This window comes from Mustela nivalis, assembly GCF_964662115.1.
Source record: "Mustela nivalis genome assembly, chromosome: 10".
NCBI lineage: Eukaryota > Metazoa > Chordata > Mammalia > Carnivora > Mustelidae > Mustela > Mustela nivalis.
The window spans coordinates 110,365,283-110,376,382 of record NC_139029.1 but is presented as its reverse complement, the minus strand read 5'-3'; the positions used below and the strand labels follow the sequence as shown (position 1 = coordinate 110,376,382).

The 11,100-nt window shown below is 37.3% G+C and overlaps 1 protein-coding gene across 3 annotated transcripts in view; it reads right to left on the bottom strand.

Moving 5' to 3' along the window:
- The window catches only part of GOLPH3L (golgi phosphoprotein 3 like), a 43,537-nt gene that overhangs the window by 3,039 nt on the left and 29,398 nt on the right, over nucleotides 1-11,100 (bottom strand). The gene's annotated exons all lie outside the window — the stretch shown is intronic.

Below are 11,100 nucleotides of genomic sequence, written 5' to 3'. Positions count from 1 at the left end.
GAAATAATAAAGATTAGATAGGAGATAGACAGAAACAATGAAAACAACAGAGGAAACCAATAAAATCAAAGTTGTTCATTGAAAAGATCAACAAATTGACAAACCTAGATGGACCAAGAAAAAAAGAGAGAAGACTCAAATTACTAAAATTAGGAATGAAAGAGGAAGCACCACCACTGACCTTAAAGAAATAAAAAAGGCAGTAAGAGGATACTATAAACAATAGTATGCCACAAATTAGATAACCTAGAAGAAATGGACAAATTCCTTGAAACACACAAATTACCTAAACTGACTCAAGAAGAGAAAATCTGAATATATCTGTAACAGTAAACAGATTGAATAAGTAATTTTAAACTCCCCCCAAAAAGTGTAGTTAAGATGGGTTATTGGTAATTTTATCAAATGTTTAAAGAATACTTATAAATAATTCTTCACAAACTCTTTCAAAAAAAAAAAAAAAACAGAAGAGAAGGGAACACTTCCTTAAGTGTTACTCTGATATCAAAACTAGACAAAGACATCACAAGAAAACTATAGACCAATATCCCTTATGAATATAGGTACAAAAATATTCCACAAAATACTAAAAAAAAAAAATCCAGCAACATGTAATAAACACCATGTAACAAAATTAGGCAGGACCTACCCAGAAATGCAAGGTTGTTTTAATATCCAAAAATTCAATTATGTAACACATCATATCAATAGAATGAAAAGCAAAAACCAAATGACCATCTTAATCAAGACACAAAAAGTATCTGACAAAATCTAACATGCATACATGATAAAAACACTCAACAAACTAGGAATAGGTAGACACTTCCTCAACCTGACAGAAGGCATTTACAAAGAACCTGCAACTAGTTTCATACTTAATGATGAAAAAGGCACTTAGCAGTGCCTGCTAAGATCAGGCACAAGACAAAAAATGCTATTTTCATCACTTCTATTTAGCACTGGAGATTCTAGCCACGGCAATTAGGCAAGAAAAAGAAATAAAAGCATTCAGATCAGACAGGAAGAAGTTAAGCTATTTTTATTTTCAGATGACATGACCTCGTATACAAATCTTGTATACAGAAAAATCTAAGGAATCCACTTAAACTACTGCAACAAATACATTCAGAAAGGTTGCAGGATACAAGATTAATATACAAAAGTCAATAGAGTTTCTATTCATTAGCAACAAATAATCTGAAAATAAAATTAAGAAAACAATTATATTTATAATAGCATCAAAAAGAACAGATATAGGAATATATTTAACAAAAGTAGTGTAAGACTTATACAATAAAAAATTACAAAATATCATTGAAAGAAATAAAGATTATCTAAATAAATGGAAAGACATCCCATGTTCATGGATTGGAAAACAATATTATTAAGGTACCAATACTCCCTCAAATTGATCTACAGATTCAATACAATTCCTATTAAAATCCTTCCTTGCTTTATTACAGAAATTGACAAGCTAATTCTATAATTCATATGGAAATGTGAAAGACCCAGCATAGCCAAAAAATCTTGAAAAAGAAGAATAAAGTTGGAGGACTTGCACTTCCTGATTTCAAAACTACTATAAAACCAATATTTTAAAAAAACCACAACAAAAAAACAAAACCTGCAATAATCAAGAGAGTGTGTTACTACATAAGAATAGACATATAGATCAAAGATAGAATTTGAAAATAAACCCATACATTTATGGTCAAATAATTTTTGACAATGGTACCAAGACAAATCATAGGGAACAGAACAGTGTTAGGACAAACAGTGCCTGGACAACTGTACTTATATCTTCATGCAAAAGACTGAAGTTGGAGCTCTACCCCATAACATATACAATTAACTCAAAATAGACAATAGACCTAAATGAAATACACAAAGCTATAATTTCTTAGAAGAAAATGTGGGAATAAATTTTTTAAAAAGATTCTATTTATTTGAGAGAGAGAGAAAGAGCACGTGTGTGCAAGAGAGAATACATGAGTGGGAGGGGGAGGGGCAGAGGGAAAGGGAGAAGCACACTCCCTACTGAGCCGAAAGCCCAATGCAGGGCTCAATTCCCCATTCCCCAACCCCAGGATCATGACCTGAGCCAAAGGCAAATGCTTAAACGACTGAGCCACCCAGGCACCTCAGGAATAAATCTTCACGATGCTGGGTTAAGCAATCATTTCTTAGATATTACACAAGTAATAAAAGAAAAAAAGATTAATTGTAAAGTATTAAAATTGAAAATTTTATGCTTTGAAAGACACTCTCAAGAAGTAAAAAGACACAGAATGGAAGAAAAAAGTTTTGCAAATCCTGTATATGATGATATTTGTGTCTAGAATATATTTGAAAAGTACAACTCAATAGTAGAAATGGTAAACCTAATTAAAAAGTAGGTGGGGGTGCCTGGGTGGGTTAAGGCCCCTGCCTTCAGCTTGGGTCACGATCCCAGGATCTTGGGATCGAGCCCCGCATCGGGCCCTCTGCTCCGAGGAGGGCCTGCTTCCTCCTCTCTCTCTGCCTGCCTCCCTGCCTACTTGTGATCTCTCTCTCTGTCAAGTGAATAAATAAAATCTTTAAAAAGAAAAAAAAGTAGGTGAAGTATCTGAATAGACAATTCTCCAAAGAAGATATACATCATTAGTGTTAGGAAAATCCAAAAAAAAATCACAATGATATACTACTACTCTTTAGGATAGAGAAAATAAAAAAGGCAGAGAGTAACAAGTATTGATGAGAATGTGGAAGAATGAAAACTCATACATTGGTGTGGAAATATACAGTGGTGTAGCCACTTTGAAAAACTGGCCCCATCCCTGTCCTTAAGGTGTTTAAAATCTAGTATGGGGTGGGGCGCCTGGGTGGCTCAGTGTGTTAAGCTGCTGCCTTCGGCTCAGGTCGTGATCTCAGGGTCCTGGGATCGAGTCCCGCATCGATCTCTCTGCTCTGCAGGGAGCCTGCTTCCCTTCTTCTCTCTCTGCCTACTTATGATCTCTCTCTGTCAAATAAATAAATAAAATCTTTAAAAAAAAATCTAGTATGGGGTGATAGTGGGGAAACAAAAATAATATTTGAAGTGGGCCCTAATGACAAACTCAACTGGACATAGATGATAAGGTTATTTAAGTTGTTAATAATTGAGGTATGACATCAGAGATGATGAGAGTAGGAAGTGCCAACACTCAACTCTTCACCTAGACAACAATTATACTAGAACCTAGAATCTTTTTCTCTCTCTCTTTTTTAAAATTAGGCTCCATGCCCAGGGTGGAGTCCAACACAGGGGTTGCACTCACAATCCTGAGATCAAGACCTGAGCTGAGATCAAGAGGGGACGCCTCACTGACTGAGCCACTCAGGAGCCCCTAGAATATATCCTTTTAATAACTATTTGGGACTCTGGAATCTATTTGAATGCTTATAGGTTCCAGGCCAAGGCTTGAGTGGCAAAATGTGGTTCATATTGGCCAATTTCAGCTATCAGCACAATAGTGGCTACTTAGCCCCTACCTCCCAGCCCTGTGAAAGAAACCCACAGGGGGAGCAATCTGGTTTTTGGTGTAGCTTGCTGGAATCAGGGTGGGCAATAAGAACCTTGTCCCTGAAATATCAGGATCTGTGTTCTGATTATGGACTGTAGTTTCTCATGGCTGACATGAAATTAGAAGCTGGCTGCCACTGTTCAAATCCCTACCAGCAAAAGGGGCAGGGATATAAAGGATATAAAAGATAAGCACTGTGGGGCTGTTTCAGTTTTTACATTAAAAAATGTATCCTTGCTCAGGATAAGATGTAACCTCACAAAAAACCCAAGTCTGAAGCTTTCTCCTCAGTCTGATCTACAGCACAAAGACACTGTGCAACAGCAAACACTGGGGAAAGGGGAGAATCTGATTTCCAAAATCACCACATTGTAAGAATCAAATGTTCCATTTTTAAGAAAAAACAAAACAACACACGAGGCATACAAAGAAAGAGGAAAGTATTACACATTCAAAGAAACAGAAGAAATGGACATAATATGTTCCTCAGAAAGTATAGATATCAAATTTACTAGACAAAGACTTGAAAACAACTGTCTTAAGATGTTAAAAGAGCTAAGAGAACACATGGATAAAGACAGGGAAACAACATATGAACAAAATGAGAATATTAATAAAGAGACAGAAATCAAGAAAAGGAACCAAAAAGAAAGTCTGGAGCTTAAATAATAGCTGAAATGGAAAATACATATATAGGGCTCAAAAGCAGAATTAAGTAGTTAGAAAAAGAATTAACAAACTCAAATATAGGAAACTGAAATTACATAGTCTGGGGAACAGAAAGAAAACAAATGAGAAAAAGTAAACAGAACCTAAGGGACTTCCAGTACATCATCAAATGGACAAATATATGCATTGTGAGAATCCCAGGATGAGAATAGAAAGGGGGCAGAAAGACTATCTGAAGAAATAATGGCTCAAAACATTCCAAATTTGGGGCGCCTGGGTGGCTCAGTGGGTTAAAGCCTCTGCCTTCAGCTCAGTTCATGATCTCAGGGTCCTGGGATTGAGCCCCACATCGGGCTCTCTGCTCAGCGGGAAGCCTGCTTCTACCTCTCTCTCTGCCTGCCTCTCTGCCTACTTGTGATCTCTATCTGTCAAATGAATAAATAAAATCTTTAAAAAAAAAAATTCCAGGGGCGCCTGGGTGGCTCAGTGGGTTAAGCCGCTGCCTTCGGCTCAGGTCATGATCTCAGGGTCCTAGGATCGAGACCCGCATCGGGCTCTCTGCTCAGCAGGGAGCCTGCTTCCCTCTCTCTCTGCCTGCCTCTCCGTCTACTTGTGATTTCTCTCTGTCAAATAAATAAATAAAATCTTTGAAAAAAAATTCCAAATTTGACAAAGGACATGAATCTACAAATCAAAGAAGCTTAATGAACTCAATGTTAGATAAAGCATCCATACTGAGACATATTATAATCAATTATCAAAAGCCGAAGATAAAGAATCTTAAGAGCAGGAAGAGAGAAGTGAGTCATCACATACAAGGGATCCTTAGTAATATCAACAGATTTCTCATCAAAAAATTTGGAGGCCAGAAGGCAGTGGGCTGATATATTTAAAGATATAAAAGAAAAAAAAAACCCATCAAATGAGAATTCTATATTCAGGAAAACTGTACTTCAAAAATGAGGCAGAAATTAAGACTTTCTTACAGAACAAAAACCCAGGAAGTCTTTTACCACTAGACTTACCCTGCAAGAAATACTAAAAAGGAGGGGCTCGGTCTTGCTTTAGGCTCAGGTTGTAATCTCAGGATTGTGAGATCAAGCCCTACATCAGGTTCCATGCTCAGCATTGAATCTGCTTCTTTCCCTCTCCCCCTGTCCTTCCTCAGCTCAAGCCCACACTCTAAGACAAATAAATAAATCTTAAAAAAAAAAAAAAAGAAAGAAATACTAAAAAGGAGTCCTGCAGGTTGAAATGAAGGGAAGCCAGACAGTAACTAGAAGCAATATGAAGAAATAAAGATCTCCGATAAAGGTAAATACATGTATAAATATAAAATGTGGTATTGGTTTGTACACTCCTTTTAATTTTCCATATGCTTCTTTTTTTTTTTTTTTTTAAGATTTATTTGAGAGAGAGAGTGCAAGTGAGTAAGCATGAGCAGGGGGAGGGGCAGAGGAAGAGGGAGAGAATCTCAAGCAGACTCCTTGCTTAGCATGGAACTGACTTGGGGCTTGGTCCCACAACCCCAAGATCAAGACCCAAGCTGAAATCAAGAGTCGGACACCCAACTAATTGAGCCACCCAGGCATCCCTATAAGCTTTAAAAGATAAATTCAGGGTGCCTGGGTGGCTCAGTGGGTTAAGCCTCTGCCTTCAGTTCAGGTCATGATCTTAGGGTCCTGGGATTAAGCCCCGAATCAGCCTCTCTGCTTGGCAGGGAGCCTGCTTCCTACTCTCTCTCTGCCTGCCTCTCTGTCTACTTGTGATCTCTCTTTCTGGCAAATAAATAAATAAATTAATTAAAAAAAAAAAAGATAAATACATTAAAAACACTTAATCTATGTTATTGGGCACACAGTGTATAAAGATATAATCTGTGAGATCAAAATATAAAGAGGGTGGGATAGAGCTTTATAGGCACAGAATTTTTTTTTAAAAGCTTTTATTTATTTATTTGACAGAGAGAGAGGTCACAAGTAGGCACAGAGGCAGGCAGAGAGCACAGGGGAATCAGGTTCTTGGCTGAGCAGAGAGCCCGAGGCAGGGCTTGATCCCAGGACACTGAGACCATGACCTGAGCCGAAGGCGGAGGCTTTACCCACTGAGCCACCCAGCGCCCTGGAGCAGAGTTTTTATGTTATTAAAGTTGGTATAAAATCAAATTAGGTTGTTAAAACTTTAGGATATTAAAGTCTATGTTAACAATAACGAAAATATCTACATGAAAAAAAATGAGCAGGAATACAAATGTTTCACTACAAAAAATCGCCTAAACACAAAAGAAGATAGTAATATAGGAAATGAGAGACAAAAGTTATAGGTCATATAGCAAAGAAACAGCAAAATGCCAGAAGTATCTCTTTAGGAGTAATTATTTTTATTTAATTATTTTAAGAAGATTTTATTTATTATTTATTTGAGAGAGACTGAGCAAGAGAGAATGAGTAGGGGGAAGGGGCCAAGGGAAAGGAAGAAGCAGGCTCCCTGAGCCCAACATGGGGCTTGATCTCAGGACCCTGGGATCGTGATCTGAGCTAAAGGCAGACACTTAACCAAATGAGCCACCCAGGCACCCCATGAGTAATTACTTTAAATGTAAACAGATTAAGCAATTCAACTACAAGACAAAGACTGGCAGAATGGGTTAAAAAACATCAACCAACTACATGTATCTATAAGAGACTCATCTTAGTCACATTATAGACCAAAACCCCTTATGAATATAGATGCAAAAATCCTTAATAAAATATTAGCAAATTGAAAACAACAGCATATTAAAAGGATTATTCACCATGAGCAAGTTAAATTCAACCCAGGAATGTAACATAAGAAAATCAAATGGGGAAAGGATTGGAATACTTTTTTCAAAGAAAATATAAAGATGGCCAACAGACACATGAAAAAGTGCTCAATATCACTAATCACCATGGATGTGCAAATCAATTCACAATGAAATATCACCTCACACCTGTTGGAGTGGCTATTACAAAAAAGACAAGAAATAACAAGTGTTAAAGAGGATGTGGAAAACAGATAGCATTTGTGCACTGTTGGTGAGAATGTAAATTGGTGCAGCCACTACAGAAAACAGTATGGAAGTTCCTAAAATGTTAAAAATAGAAATATCATGTGATCCAGCCATTCCACTTCTGGATATTTATTCAAAGAAAATGAAAATGCTAACTGGAAAAGATACATGCACTCTGATGTTAACTAAAGCATTATTTATAATAGCTGAGGCTATTGTATATGTCCATCAATAGATGAATGGATAAAGAAAATGTGTGTGTATGTATGTACATATACATACACATATATGTATATATATATACACACATACATATACATACATACACCACACACAATGAAATATTATTCAGTCATTAAAAAAAACGACATTTGCAACAACATGGATGGAACCTGAGGGCATTATGCTAAGTGAAACGAGTGAGACAGAGAAAGACAAATACTGTAATGATCTCACTTATAAGCAGAATCTAAAAAACAAAAACCCAAATGGGGTACCTGGCTAACTCAGTCAGGGGAACATGTGACTCTTGATCTCAGGGCTGTAAGTCTAAGCTCCACAGTGAGTGTAAAGATTACTTAAACGTAAAATCTTAAAAAAATGAAACAAACCCAAAACACAAAACCAAAAGCTCACAGATACAGAGAACAGAGTGATGGTTCCAGAAGCAAGGGATGGAGGGCAAAAATGGGTGAATGTAGTTAAAAGCTACAAACTTCCAGTTATAAAATAAATAATTCCTAGGGATGTAATACACAGTACAGTGACTGTGGTTAATAACACTGTATTGTATATTTAAAAGTTGCTAAGAGAGATCTTAAAATTTCTCAACCCAAGAAAAAAAATGTGTAACTATATGTGGTGATGGATGTTAAGTAGACATATTGTGATCACGTCACAATATACACCAATCCTGAATCCAGAATCAATGTGTTCTAAACCTTAAATGAATATAATGTTCTATGTCAGTTATACCTCAATAAAAAATAATCAAATAATGTAATATATCACATTAATAGAGTGAAAGAAAAAAGCCATATAGTCATCTCATTTGACTCAGAAAAGACATTTGGGAAAAATGAAGACACTTTCAAAGAAAAAAAAAAAAAAAAAAAAAAGAACATACTTTCATGATTAAAAACTCCCAGAAAACTAGGGATGAAAGGAAAATTTCTCAACATCATAAAGGATATATATATATATATATTTTTAAAAGATTTTATTTATTTATTTGACAGAGAGAGATCACAAGTAGATGGAGAGAGAGGCAGGCAAAGAGAGAGAGAGGGAAGCAGGCTCCCTGCTGAGCAGAGAGCCCGATATGGGACTCGATCCCAGGACCCTGAGATTGTGACCCGAGCTGAAGGCAGCGGCTTAACCCACTGAGCCACCCAGGAGCCCAATCATAAAGGATATTTATGAAAAATCCATAGCTACTGTCCCATTCAATAGTGAAACATTTGTCACATTCACATAGTGAAAAACAGTGAAAAGCTTTTCCTCAGAGGTCATGAACAACGTAAGGATGACGGCTTTCACCACTGCTAGTCAAACCTGAGCTATTAAGAAGGGAAAAAAGATGAAAGTCATCCAGATTGGGAAGGAAAATAAAACTATATTTGCATATGACATGATCCAAGCTGACCCTTGAACAACCTGGGAGTTAGAGGTGTCAAAACCCTGCACAGTCTAAAATCTGTGTGTAACTTTTAATTCCTTAAAAACTTAACTACTGAAGCACCTGGGTGGCTCAGTGGGTTAGGCCTCTGCCTTTGGCTTGGGTCATGATCTCAGGGTCCTGGGATCGAGCCTTGCGTCAGGCTCTCTGCTTAGCACAGAGCCTGCTTCCCCCCGTCTCTCTCTGCCTGCCTCTCTGCCTGCTTGTGATCTCTGTCTGTCAAATAAATAAATAAGATCTTAAAAAAAATACCAAAGCAACTTAACTACTAATAGCCTAGACTGAAAGCCTTATTGATAACATAGTCAATTAACACATATTTACATATGTATTAAATACTGTATTCTTATAATAAACTAAGTTACAAAAAATGAAATACTAAGAAAATCTTAAGGAAAATACATTTAGAGTAATGTACTGTATTTATTGCAAAAAAAAATCCATGTATACATGGACCTGCATGGTTCAAACCCATGTTGTTCAAGAGTTAACTGTAAAGAAAATCCCAAAGAAAGCACAAAAATGCTACTAGAGCTAATAAACTAATTCAGCTAAGGTACAGGGGACAAGAAAAACACAGAAATATCAGTTGTTTCTACATACTGGTAAAGAACAAAGGAAATTAAGAAAGTAGTTCCAGGGCGCCTGGGTGGCTCAGTGGGTTAAGCTGCTGCCTTCGGCTCAGGTCATGATCTCAGGGTCCTGGGATCGAGTCCCGCATCAGGCTCTCTGCTCGGCAGGGAACCTGCTTCCCTCTCTCTCTCTGCCTGCCTCTCCTCTACTTGTGATTTCTCTCTGTCAAATAAATAAATAAAATCTTTAAAAAAAAAAAAAGAAAGTAGTTCCATTTATAATAGTGTCTAAAAGAATTAAATACTTAGGAATAAGGCTCACCAAGGAGGTGAAAAATTTATATGCTGAAAACTATAAAATATTGCTGAAAAACATTAAAGATGGAAAGACATCCCATTCTGATTGACAGGCAGACTTGACATTGTTAAGATATCAATATCACTCAAGGAGATCTACAGGTTCAACACAGTCCCTAATAAAATTCTAATAGCCTTTCCCACCAAAATGGAAAAGCCAATTCTCAAATTCACACAGTGAGTGAATTACGTGAGACCCAGGATAGCCAAAATAATCTTACTTTAATTTAATTAATTTTATTTCTTAAAAATAATTTATTTATTTATTTGACAGAGAGATCACAAGTAGGCAGAGAGGCAGGCAGAGAGAGAGGGGAGGCAGGCTCCCTGCTGCGCAGAAAGCCCGATGTGGGGCTTGGGGTTCATTCTTAGGACCCTGAGATCATGACCTGAACCAAAGGCAGAGGCTTAAGCCACTGAGCCACCCAGGCTCCCCCAAAATAAACTTGAAAAAGAATAAAGTTGTGGGACTCATACTTCCCAACTTGAAACTTACTATAAAGCTATAGTAAGTAAAACAGTATGGTATTGGCATAGGACAAACATAGATCAATGCAACAGAACAGACAGCCCAGAAATAAATCCTCACATCTATGACCAACTGATTTTCAACAAGGTTGCTAAGACTATTCAATGGGGAAAGGGCAGTCTTTTCATGGATATGAGGCCAAAAGAGCAGGCAACAAAAGAAAAAAATAGATAAACTGGATTTCATAAAAATTAAGAATTTTTATGCATCTAGGACTACTATCAAAGAAGTTGAAAAGACAACCTACAGAATAGGAGAAAATATTGGTAAATGACAGATCCGATAAGGGATTAATATCCAGAAAATATAAGAACTTCTAAAACTCAACAATGATGACAATAACAGGGAGCCATCAGGGTGGCTCAGTTGGTTAAGTTGTCCGTCTTTGGCTTAGGACATGATTTTGGGGTCCTGAGGTTGAGTCCTGCATTGGGCTCCCTACTCAGTGGGGAGTCTGTTTTTCGCTCTCTCTGTGTGTTCGCTAATGTGCACATACTCTCTCTCTCAAATAAATAAATAAAATCTTTAAACAAAAACAGTAACAATAGAACCCAATTTAAAAAAATGGGCAGGGCGCCTGGGTGGCTCAGTGGGCTAAAGCCGCTGCCTTAGGCTCAGGTCTTGATCTCGGGCCTGGGATCGAGCTCCTCATTGGCTCTCCACTTGGCGGGGAGTCTGCTTCCCCCTCTCTCTCCCTGCCTCTTTGCTTACTTGTGATCTCT